Here is a 10,816-nt window from a genome sequence, read left to right on the forward strand (position 1 = left end):
ATATTTGTGGAACTTCTACATACTCTTTTATGACTTTGGGAAGTCTTAAAGGATTTTGAAGCAAAGAGTTAAACATTTGTAAATCCACTGATCCTTTGAAACTTATTTCATCAGACTGGACCATCGAGTGGCCTTCCTTGCTACTCCCACCTCCTGACAGCCTTCCCTAACTTATCAAAGGTGGGTCACCATTGCCAGACCTAGTCCCCTCCAAGGAAAACTTTCTTTCCCTACCCATAGTCACCTCTGAAGCCTTCAAGTAAAGTCCTTCTCACTGTCACCCAGGCAATGCTGACTCATAGCGGCCATGTAGGGCTGGGTAGACCTGCCCCTGCGTGTTTCTGAGACTGTAACTCTTGACGGGAGCAGAAAGCCTCAGCTTCTCCAAAGGAATGGCTGGAGATCTCAAATTGCTGACCTTGCAGTTAGCAGCCCACCGACTAGCCACTAAGCCACTAGGGTTTGTCAGAGACACCTGCTGGAGGCAAAAGCATCCCTCTTCAGTGGGGTTCCCAGTAACAACTTCGCCTCCTCTCTGTCTGCTTGGTGGCTGTAAACCTCTCTGTCTCTGTGATTTACAGTCATTGTTCTCAACTTGCCAAGAGCTTCTCTTCTCCATAGAGGTGTGAGGAGTAGCACTTTCCATAAAGCAGCCCCACAATGTGGGGTGCCAAGAAGGGGATAGAGCCCCTGGCCGCTGTAGGAAGACAGGTTCATTCAAGCATTTGATTCCACAAGTTAGGGTCAGGAAGATTAAGCGAGATCAGAAATGGGAGAGTGGTTACATAGCGCTGACTGTAAAGGGCCAGGTAGCAAAAGGAATGGGCATGGCTGTGTCCCAATAAAACTTTATTGACAAAAGCAGCCAGTTGACAGGCCACAGGGAGGCAGCTGGGCTCCACCTGTGGCTGGACTCTGTGCTTCCACCCCAGCCATCCGTTTTAGAAATCTGGGAGAAGTGAGGTTATGGGTTATGCTGTTCATCTCAAAGTCAGCAGTTCAAAACCACGAGCCACTCTGCGGGAGATGTGTGAAGCTTTCTGCTCCTGGACAGAGTTACAGTCTCAGAAACCCACGGGGCAGGTCTACCGTGTCCAATCAGGTCGTTCGAAGTCGGCATGGACTCGGTGGCAGCGAGGGAGCATTCGCGTGGGTTTCTGAGAAGGATCAGGATGAGATTTGACCTGGATGCGTCCCTCCCACGGAGCGGTCTGATCTGTACTCCGCAGCACACCCGTGGGAGGAGAGTTTGAGCTCAGGTTCAAGTGCGTGGGCCTCCGCTCAGTAAAGTTGAAGGGAACTTTGCTGTTTCTCATACCCCAGTCTCCGCGCTGAGCTTCCCACCCCAGGGAGCTCACAGGCCGGCGCCAGCAGCGAGGGCTCAGGGTTGCCTGGGAAGCAGTGTGCCTGTCTGTGGGCTGTCAGCATGGCATGTGCGTGCATGCGCGGCTTCATTTGACATGCTGCATGTGTGCACCTGTGGCTGCCTGCATGTGTGTCTGCAGTGCAGGGCAGATCATCCGCGCTTGCTTGTGCCGGCACTCACGTGGCCGCGCTCACGCACAATCCACGTGGATCTTCCTACATGGATGTTGTCTTTCCCAAGTCCGGTCTTTGCACCAAGGCGGGGCCCTGTCCCCTTTTTTCTGTGGTGAAAGCTGGTCCGAACCAGCACAGGGGACTGATCCACACCCCGGCTCGAGCGAGTGGTTCACGTGGCTCCAGCTAACTATGTGCACTGATGAGATGACTATCAGAGATCCAAGTAACCTCTTTAACCCTCACCTCCTAGCTTCCCAGAGTTCTCCAGGAGTCCCTGGGTGCAGCCAATGGCTACGTGCTCAGATGTTGACGGACAGTTGGTGGTTCAGCCCACCCAGAGGTGCCTTGCAAGGAAGCTCTGGCAATCTATTTCCAAAGGATCTTGAGAAGCCAATGCCGCGCACTTCGACTCTGACACTCGCGCGGCTGCCATGAGCCAGAAGCAACACCGCAGCAGGGTTTTTGTGTGTGTGTGGTGTTGGGTGCGGGTGGGGGATGGGGTGTGGTGGTTTCTCGAAGGATGCAAATTCTCCTTTTAATCCCACAGTCTTTGCTTTGCCCAGCGCCTCCTTCCTTTGGGGGTGCTGCTGCTAGGAGCTGGGTGGGAATTGATGAACAGTCTGAGGTCGAACTCAGGGGAGCAGACACTTTGAGGCCCCAGCTCTGAACCTGTAGGGTGTGTTGTGGGTTGGAGTGAGTGGTATATTTAGATGCAGGGACACCCAAGAAGCCGCTGAGCATTCAAATCACCTGGGGACCAGTTCCCATTGAGTTGGTGGCCACCCGGTGAGTGTCAGAGTAGAATTGCGCTCCACAGGGATTTCAAGTAGATCACCACGCCTTTCTTCTGAGGCACCTCTGGGTGGATCTGAACCTCCAACTTTCTGGTTAGCAGACAAGCAGGTTAACCATTTACAACACTTGGGGCTCTCTGAAACACCTGGTTAAAAAGACAAATGCCTCACCTGGGGATCTTTACCTCTGGGCACACTGGGGGCCACAGAGAAAGGCCTTGAGGGTGGGGGCTCAGCACTTGGCTGGGAATTGAGCCTGATAGATATCAGCTCTGGTTGCTGCCTGAACCTAGACCGGTCATATTTCTTCACCCAGCCCCCATCCAATGCGTTGGATGAAGCCAGCAGAATCCTAGGATTGCCCGGAGGAACTTGTTATAAAGACAAATGCCTGGGCTCCGATCCAGGCACATTGAGCTGGAATATGCAAGGACCAGGGCCCAGAACTGGTGTTTTTTTAATGTGCTTCCCGGGAGACTCTTGGCTCTCTGGGGCTGGGAGACAAAGGCAACCTAGCCCCCTGGCTCCCTTGTCAGACTAGAATTCTCAGAAAAATGTTGGCTGAGAACTGGTGGGATTTTCCTCAAGGAAAATAAGTGAAAACCCTACATCTTGAAAGACATGGGGAGGTGGGGGTGGGGGCAATAAACTCTTTGAAGGAGAACCCAGTTAGGTTTGGAGGGGGAGAGCCTGGGGCTGGGAGCCGGACTTAGAATGTTAGGCTGACCCGCTGCAGGGTGAGGGGCAGCCTGCCAGGCCTGCTGTTCAATCGATCCATCTTCACAGCCTGGAAATCAGGGAGCATTCTGTGCCTCAGAGTGTTTTGCGACCATCAATCAGGAGAGCTGCCACCTCGTGCAGCATGGGATTGTTCCCATCTTGTGCCCTTCGCTCAGCCGTCATTTTGCAATTGGTGGTTTGCAGACAGGTTCACACGGGTGAGCCGTCCACTTCATTAGATGGGAGCATTAACGACAGGGACCTAACGTTTCTGAGCACTGGCCCAGTGCCAGGTGCCATGCTTAGCATTCTAGGCAAATGAACGCATTTCATCCTTACAACCATTCTTTGAAATTGAGGCCATTATGAGCAAGTCTGTTTTAACAAAGAAAATGGAGGTCCAGAGAGGTTAAGTAACTTGCCCAAGGCAACCCGGTTTAGGGACCCTATAACTCATAAAAGCCAGTGTGTCAATTGGGAAATTTTTAAAAATTAAAAAGAATAGCCGCAATGGAGTGAACTGAAACCGATGGTGACCCAATGCATGCTGCTGAAGAGCTGCGCTTGTAGGGGCTTCCGTGGATGGTGGATCACCAAGGCACCTCTGAATAGACCCGAAGCTCCAGGGCTCAGCAGCTGAGCGCTCCAACCCTTTGCACCTCCCAGATGCTGCATGGGAGAAGGTGCCCTTGGTATCCTGGGTTAGAACCAGAGGCTCCATTGGGTTGACCCAGCTCTACTGGCTCACAATGCCGGTTGCTTGAGCAGACCAGAGATACATGCGTGCACATTGGTGCTCAGGCACTGGAGGCCCAAGCTTCCCTCCGCAGCATGTCACCAGCCCCAGAGCAGCGGGGCGATTGCACTGTCCTGGGAGCAGCTGTCTGCGGCCCGGCTGCAGAGTGGAATTGCTCCACCGGCTTCACCAGGCCTTTTCTTCTGCGTTGCTACCAGGTGGGTTTGAACCACCAACCTTTAGGTTAGCAGCTGAGCACACACCATCTGTGCCATGCCTGGGGATATCTTAACCATGGTCAGGTTAAAGCTTCCCCTCACCCCCCCTTAATCAGAAGTTTTCAAATGTATACCGAACAAGGGCCTGTGGGTTTGACATTAGACGTAGAAGAGATCTTGGCCTTGAATTACACACCACTGAGAAGCTGGAAGGGAGGCTCCAGAAGATCTTTGCTCCTTTCTGGAGGCAGCATCCATGCGACCCACATCTTAGGGTGGCTGGTTTGTTCTTAGCACATCTGGCATTCCAAAATGTACACTTAGGAGTGAAACTTTGATAATGGATTCTCCAAACCCAACAGCAAGGCTCCAAGCAATCCAAGGAGGAAATGGACCACAAACAGCTCTCCCAAGAGGCTCCACGGCTGGCAAAGGAGCCCATGACGCAACACCCCGAACCTTTAGTTATTCGGTATGCAAATCAAAATCCTCATGGGCGTCCCCACACTTGACACCCCTCTCCCCATGAAAATGAAAAACCAGCCCTGCCATTACGTTGATTCTGACTCATAGAGACCCTGCATAGAGTTTGAGGTGCAAATCTTTACAGGAACAGACAACCTTATGTTTTTCTCCAGAGGAGCTGCTGGTGGATTTGAACCACTGACCATGCAGTTAGCAACCCCAAACTTCACCCTGGCTCCTACACACCATAGCCAGGGATGCTACACACCCAATGGACTGGCTCAAATAAGAGGCAGTGATGATGTCCAATGCTAGTAGGCTGCCAGGCAGACGGGGAGGCCCACACACAGTTGGTAGACACACAGATTGGCCAGTCACACTGGCCTACAGCTTCTCCTACAGTGGTTCTCCACCTTCCCAATGCTGCGACCCTTTCATACAGTTCCTCATGTTGTAATGACCCCCCAACCATAACATTATTTTCATTGCTACTTCATCACTGTCATTTTGCTACTGTTATGAATCGGGTGACCTCTGTGAAAGGGTCGTTTGACCCCCAAAGGGGTTGCAACCCACAGGTTGAGCACCACCGTCCTAAACCAACCATGCCCTTACCACATGGCCTTGAAGTAGCATACTTGGGCTGACCTTTCAGCTAGCAGCCAAGGCCTTATTCTCACATCACCTTGGCTCCTTGCTCTCTGTGCCTCTATCTGGTTCAACACACATGGGCCCTCAAAAAGTTTATGTGAAGATTAAATTAAAGGAGAAATGCATTTTCTCACACACCTTTGAAAAACAGTTTTCTTGGCACATAATTCTGAAATCATACAATTCAGTAGTTCAATCATATTAAGAATTGTAAAATCATCACCACAATCAATTTTAGAACATTTTCTTCGTTCTTGTACTCATCATTATTAACTCCCAACTTCCCCTGCCATATCCCCAAAGAACCACTAATCCAATTACTGTTTTTATAGACTTACCTATCCTGGATTTCATACAAACATTTTTTAAAAACATCATCAAAAATTAACAGCAATAACAAAGTAAAACAAAAAAATACTTCAACTGAAAATAAAGCAGAAAATGTTAAAAACTAGAACAAACTTAAAATGGGTTAAATGGAGATTAAATGGTAAGGTTTCAATTTCCACAAATGCATCTGCATAATCCACTTTCCAGTGTATTTTGCATGATAGCAAGGTTATTCACAGCCCTGTCCATGGTCAGAGGGGATTCACCAGAGGCTTAATCCACATGTATTTCCACTTCATTTTTTTTTTTAACAGAAACACATTTAAATGAGTCAAAAGGGAGATCAAATGATAAAATATTACACATTAGTTACCCTCACTGCATCTGCCATAATTGACTTGACAATGCGCTCTCTCTGATAACAAGCATATGCACCTTCCTCAGAGGGGAATCACCAGAGGCTTAATCCCTTCCACACACTTCTCGAAACCCCCTCCTACGTGAGCAAATGGGGCACACAGGAAGACACCTTTGTTTATCTTCGTGTAAATGAAGAAAAGAATGATCTGAATAGGCGTGACCCAAACTTATAGCTGCTCAGTACCAGTTCAAAGTATGGCGACGACTCACCTGAGGGATTTACAAACACCATCCTGCTCAAGCCTCGTAGCAACTCTGGGTGGAAAGGGTCGCTGCTGGAGACACCATTTTCCAACACGGAGGCCTGGATGTGTTGGGACTGTACCTTGCTCCGCCCCACCATGCTGATCCTGGACTGGGAATAGTCACTGTAGGCACCCGAGGGAAAATGACTCCTTGTTCCAGGCTGCGGCCAGCAGTTGAGCAGAGCAGGAACTGGACAGCGTTCTCCCACTTGGAGTCTGCATGGAGCAGGGCCACAGAGCTGTGGCGGCACAGCACCGCTGAACGTCAGGGACATTGATGCTAATCCCAGTGTGACATCTAGTTCCTGTTAGCACCCGGCTCTCCCGACAGAAGGGTGCTGTTGCAGAGGACAGGAGAGAGTGGGAGAAGACAGGCAGGGGGATTCTGGCCGAGGGTTGAGGTGGAAGTGCCCTCTCAAGCCAGGGCCCCACTCAGACTCTGTGCAGCCGCCACGCCTTCTCCCTACTGCTGACCGTGGTCTTGAAAAAGAGTCATTTTCCCTCAGGTGCCAGCACTGACCATTCCCAGGGGGCCCCACACAAGAGTCCAGGATCCACCTGGCAGGGAAGGAGGCAGAACAGGGTCAAGTCCCAACACAAGAGCCTAGTCTTCTCACGTCCATGCCACCATGTTAGAAAATGGCGTCTTCTGCAGCCAGGCTTTCTACTCGGGGTTGCTGTGAGGCTTGAGCAAGGGATTTGGTGAGAAAGGTGAGTGGTGAGAGAAGGACACGCCCACTGGCAGGTGCCTCTCACCCATGGGCATGGGCTCCTCCAGCAATCCCAGTAACGGCTCCCTCACCACAAGGAAAAGGGACCAGGTGGTGCCATGATTAAATGCTGAGCAGCTAACAGAAAGGGTGGTGGTGGGAACCAATCTTTTCACCAAGCAGCATTGTGGGAGCAAAGGTCTGGGAACCTGCTCCTGTCAAGAGTGCTGTTCTCCAGCCATTATGCTGGTCTCGATTCGTGGTGACCTTGTGCACAAGAAAACAGACCATTGCCTGGTCCTGCGGCATCTTCACAGTGGTTCATTTGCAGCCACTGTCAATTCATCTCACCGAGGAGCTTCCTTTTTGCTCTGGATGATCCTCCGCTTTACCAAGGACGATTTCCTTCTCCAGGGACTACTGTCTCTTGACAACATGTCCAAAGTACAGGACACAAAATCTCTCCCTCCTTGCTTCTGAGGGGCATCCTGGCTGTCTTTCCTCCCACGCCAATGCAGCTGTTCTCCTGGAAGTCCCTGGTGCCTTCCTTGTTTTCACCACCAGTCAAATGCAACGGTTCTTCTGTGGCCTTCTTTATTCACGGTCCAGCTTTCACACGCATCTGAGGCGATCAAAAACACCATGGCCTGGATCAGGCGCACATCCTGGTCCTCGAAGTGCCATCTTCACTCTTTAACATTTTAATATATGTAGTGCTAAAGCGAGCACAATCCTTTCACCCTTCAAAGAGGCCTGGTGCAGCAAGTTTGTTCGATGCAATAGGTCATTTGGTTTCTTGACTTGAAGATTACAGCTGGAAAAGCCCTCTGGGGCAGTCCTAGTCTTTTACGTGGGTCACTAAGAGTCAGCAGGGGCTCAATGACAAATGACAACAGTACACCTGAGGAGCAAAGACATCAGAAGATAAGCAAATTTGGTTGTTAAAACTTTTTTTATCTTCTTTGTAAATCTCAGTATCAGCATCATGGGTGGAAGTCTCCCTTGGTCTTCCTGCACCAGATGTTTTTTATAGGCTCTTTGCTGGTGTAAAACCACATACCTCCTACACCCTTGTTTGTTCAAACACCGCCTCCTCTTAGTCTATGTGCCGTTTCCACACCATGAAGCATACTTCACCTCATCATTCTGAATTCATTATGATCCACACAGTCCAATGCCTTTGCACAATCAGCGAAACAAAGGAAAACCTCCTTCTGGTATTCTCTGATTTTAGCCAAGATCCATCTGACATCAGTAATGATATGCTTCATTCCCCATCCTCTTCTGAGTGCAGCTTGAATTGTAGAGATCTCCCTGTCAACCCTAGAAGACAGAGTAGAACTGCCCCTGTAAACTTCTAGGGGAGTCGGAAGCCTTGTCTTTCTCTCAGCAAGTTGCTGACCTCGCAGTTAGCAACCCACCCAATGTGTGAAACAGCACCGCACCAGCACTCTGTAGCTTGCCCCTAAAACAAAACAGGATCCAGAGCCAAGTTCCTGTCCAGTTTCCCTCTGTTGGACCCGTGTGGCCACAAAGACTCCAATCCTGCAAGTCACTTGTTCCTCATGAGTAAGCGGTGTTTTATTCCCATGGCCCAGCGTTTGTGTGACGACTAACTAAGAGCGTGCAGGTGAGGCACCAGCTCATGGCTGAATGTGTGCAATCTACTCCCAAGAGGGCCGTTAGCATGGAATCACTTTTCTTACCCAGTTCCTCCATTAGGGGGACCTGTGCATTCTCAGGCCTCAGGGAGAGCCCAGCGCATCCTGTTGGCTGCGGGGCAGATAAGGAAACTGAACTCTAATGAAACCTCTGGGATTTCTGGGCGTGTTTAGCCCTTGATCAACACTCACCCCGGTTTTGAGAAACAGACAAACCCAACACAGCCATTTGGCTGCTCCTCTAACATCCCACATCCCTTTGTTTCTTAAAGGATCACTGTCTCGTAAGTGATGTAAAATGGTAGTAGTCTTCCTCCTTCCCTCCTCTTACACTCTCTCCTTTCCATTTTCTCCCTCTCTCTGAAATGGTTTCTGACCCTCTGTCCTCCTCCTCCGCTCCTTTTTTGACCGTTCCATCGGATTCCTCTTTCAGGGAGGTCTGTAACACGTTAACACCCTTGACAAAGACTTTTTTTTAAAAAAAGGCACATTCAGAAGCATGAATCAAGTAAATCTGCTGGTGTGTTTTAAATGCCCCCTTTCATTACTGGCAGAACCCTGGTGGTATAATGGGTTACTCCTTGGCTGCTACCTGAAAGGTCCGCTGATCAAACCCCAGCCCCTCTGAGGGTGTGGTAGTTAGATATTATGTCAACTGGACACTCCTTGTTCGGGGAGGAGGAGTTCAACCTGTCAATCAAGTGGTGGCTTGACCACACTTCCTGGAGGATGTGGCCTTTTGTGTAAGAGCAGGATCTAACAGAGATGTCTCTTTCTGCCCCTTTGCCTTCCTCCTCACTGGCCCTTCACTGGGACTCTGTGTTTGCCCCCAGCGGTGGCCTCAGGTGGGCCTCTGACCCTGAGTGTTGTTGATGCTGTGCCACCCTTCCACGGACCTTGGATTCACGTGACTGAACTCTGTGGTCTGTGATGTCCCTGCTTCCCACTTCACCTTTTGATGTCATCGGTCTGCAGCTACATGCGTCTGAGGAGGTTCCTGGGCTAGCATTGAACCTATGGACTTGGGGTGAGCTGGGCTGGGGCATCTACTTAATACAAAGTTGCTTCTCGAGATAAAGTTCTTTCTTGTCCATAGATGAGCGTCTTTGGCTTGTTTCCCTAGACAACCCAGCCCAGCGTAGAGGGACAGAAAGGAAACCATCTGTCCCTGTAAAGCTACCAGTCAAAACCAAACTCACGGCCGTGGAGTCCACTGACTCACAGTGACCGTGCAGGGCGGAGTAGAATGGCCTCTGTGGGTTCTCAAGTCTGTAACTCTTTACAGGAGTACAAAGCCTCACCTTTCTCCCGAGGAGTGGCTGGGTTTCAATCTGCTTATTGCGCAGTTAGCAGCCCGAAGTGTAACCCACTCCACCAATAGGGCTCCTCTGTCAAGCTGTGCAGTCTCAGGAACGCTAGTAAGCCCCGGCCTGTGCGATCTCTGGGAGCCAGGACCAACTCTATGGCAGAGGGTTGGGTTGGGTTGGGTTTGTCTTCTGGGGTGTTTATAAGAAAGGAGTGTCGTGCAGGTAGGAAGAGAGGAAAGAGACTTGGAGAATAAGTCTTTTCTCGACTCCCGTGTAGAATTGCCTCCATGGTATCCCACCCCCAAAGAAGGTGTGCAGGGATCTCAAAGATAGCTCAGACACTTCTGTTGTTATGGGCCTTCAGGTTGATTTCAGTTGCAGGAAGGGCGAGTGTCTCCAACTCAATGATCCCAACCTGCTTTCCGTTTATCAGCAAAGCTGTTGACTCTATTCTCAAAGCATATCTAGAATCTAATAGCTTCTCATGACCTCCACTGCCGCCCTCCGTTCTCCCCACCCCCACCTGGAAACCTCAATGATCTCCCTTCTTTTACCCTTCATTCTGGGTCTGTTCTCAACAGCACAATCTAAGGGAGCCATTTAAAAGAGGGGTCAAGTCACAGCTCCATTTATATCTCATCTCTGCTTAACACCTTGCCAGTCGAGTTCAAAGTTAATATTTTCAAACAGCCTAGATCATGGGTCCTCAAATTTTTTAAACACGGGGCCAGTTCACTGTCCCTCAGACTGTTGGAGGGCTGGACTATAGTCTTTTTAAAAAAACTATGAACAAATTTCTATGCACACTGCACATATCTTATTTTGAAGTAAAAAGCCAAAATGGGCAAAAACACCTGGTGGGCCGGATAAATGTCCTTGGCAGGCCGCATGTGGCCCATGGGCTGTAGTTTGAGGACCCTTGGCCTAGATGGTTCTACATGACCCGGCGTCTCATTCTCTATCTCTCTGACCCCATTGCTCACCTTCCTCTCCCCTGCTCACTCTGCCCCAGCCATC

Source organism: Echinops telfairi, unplaced genomic scaffold, assembly GCF_000313985.2.
Source record: "Echinops telfairi isolate 266 unplaced genomic scaffold, ASM31398v2 ScPeMD7_5;HRSCAF=22, whole genome shotgun sequence".
NCBI classification, from domain to species: domain Eukaryota; kingdom Metazoa; phylum Chordata; class Mammalia; order Afrosoricida; family Tenrecidae; genus Echinops; species Echinops telfairi.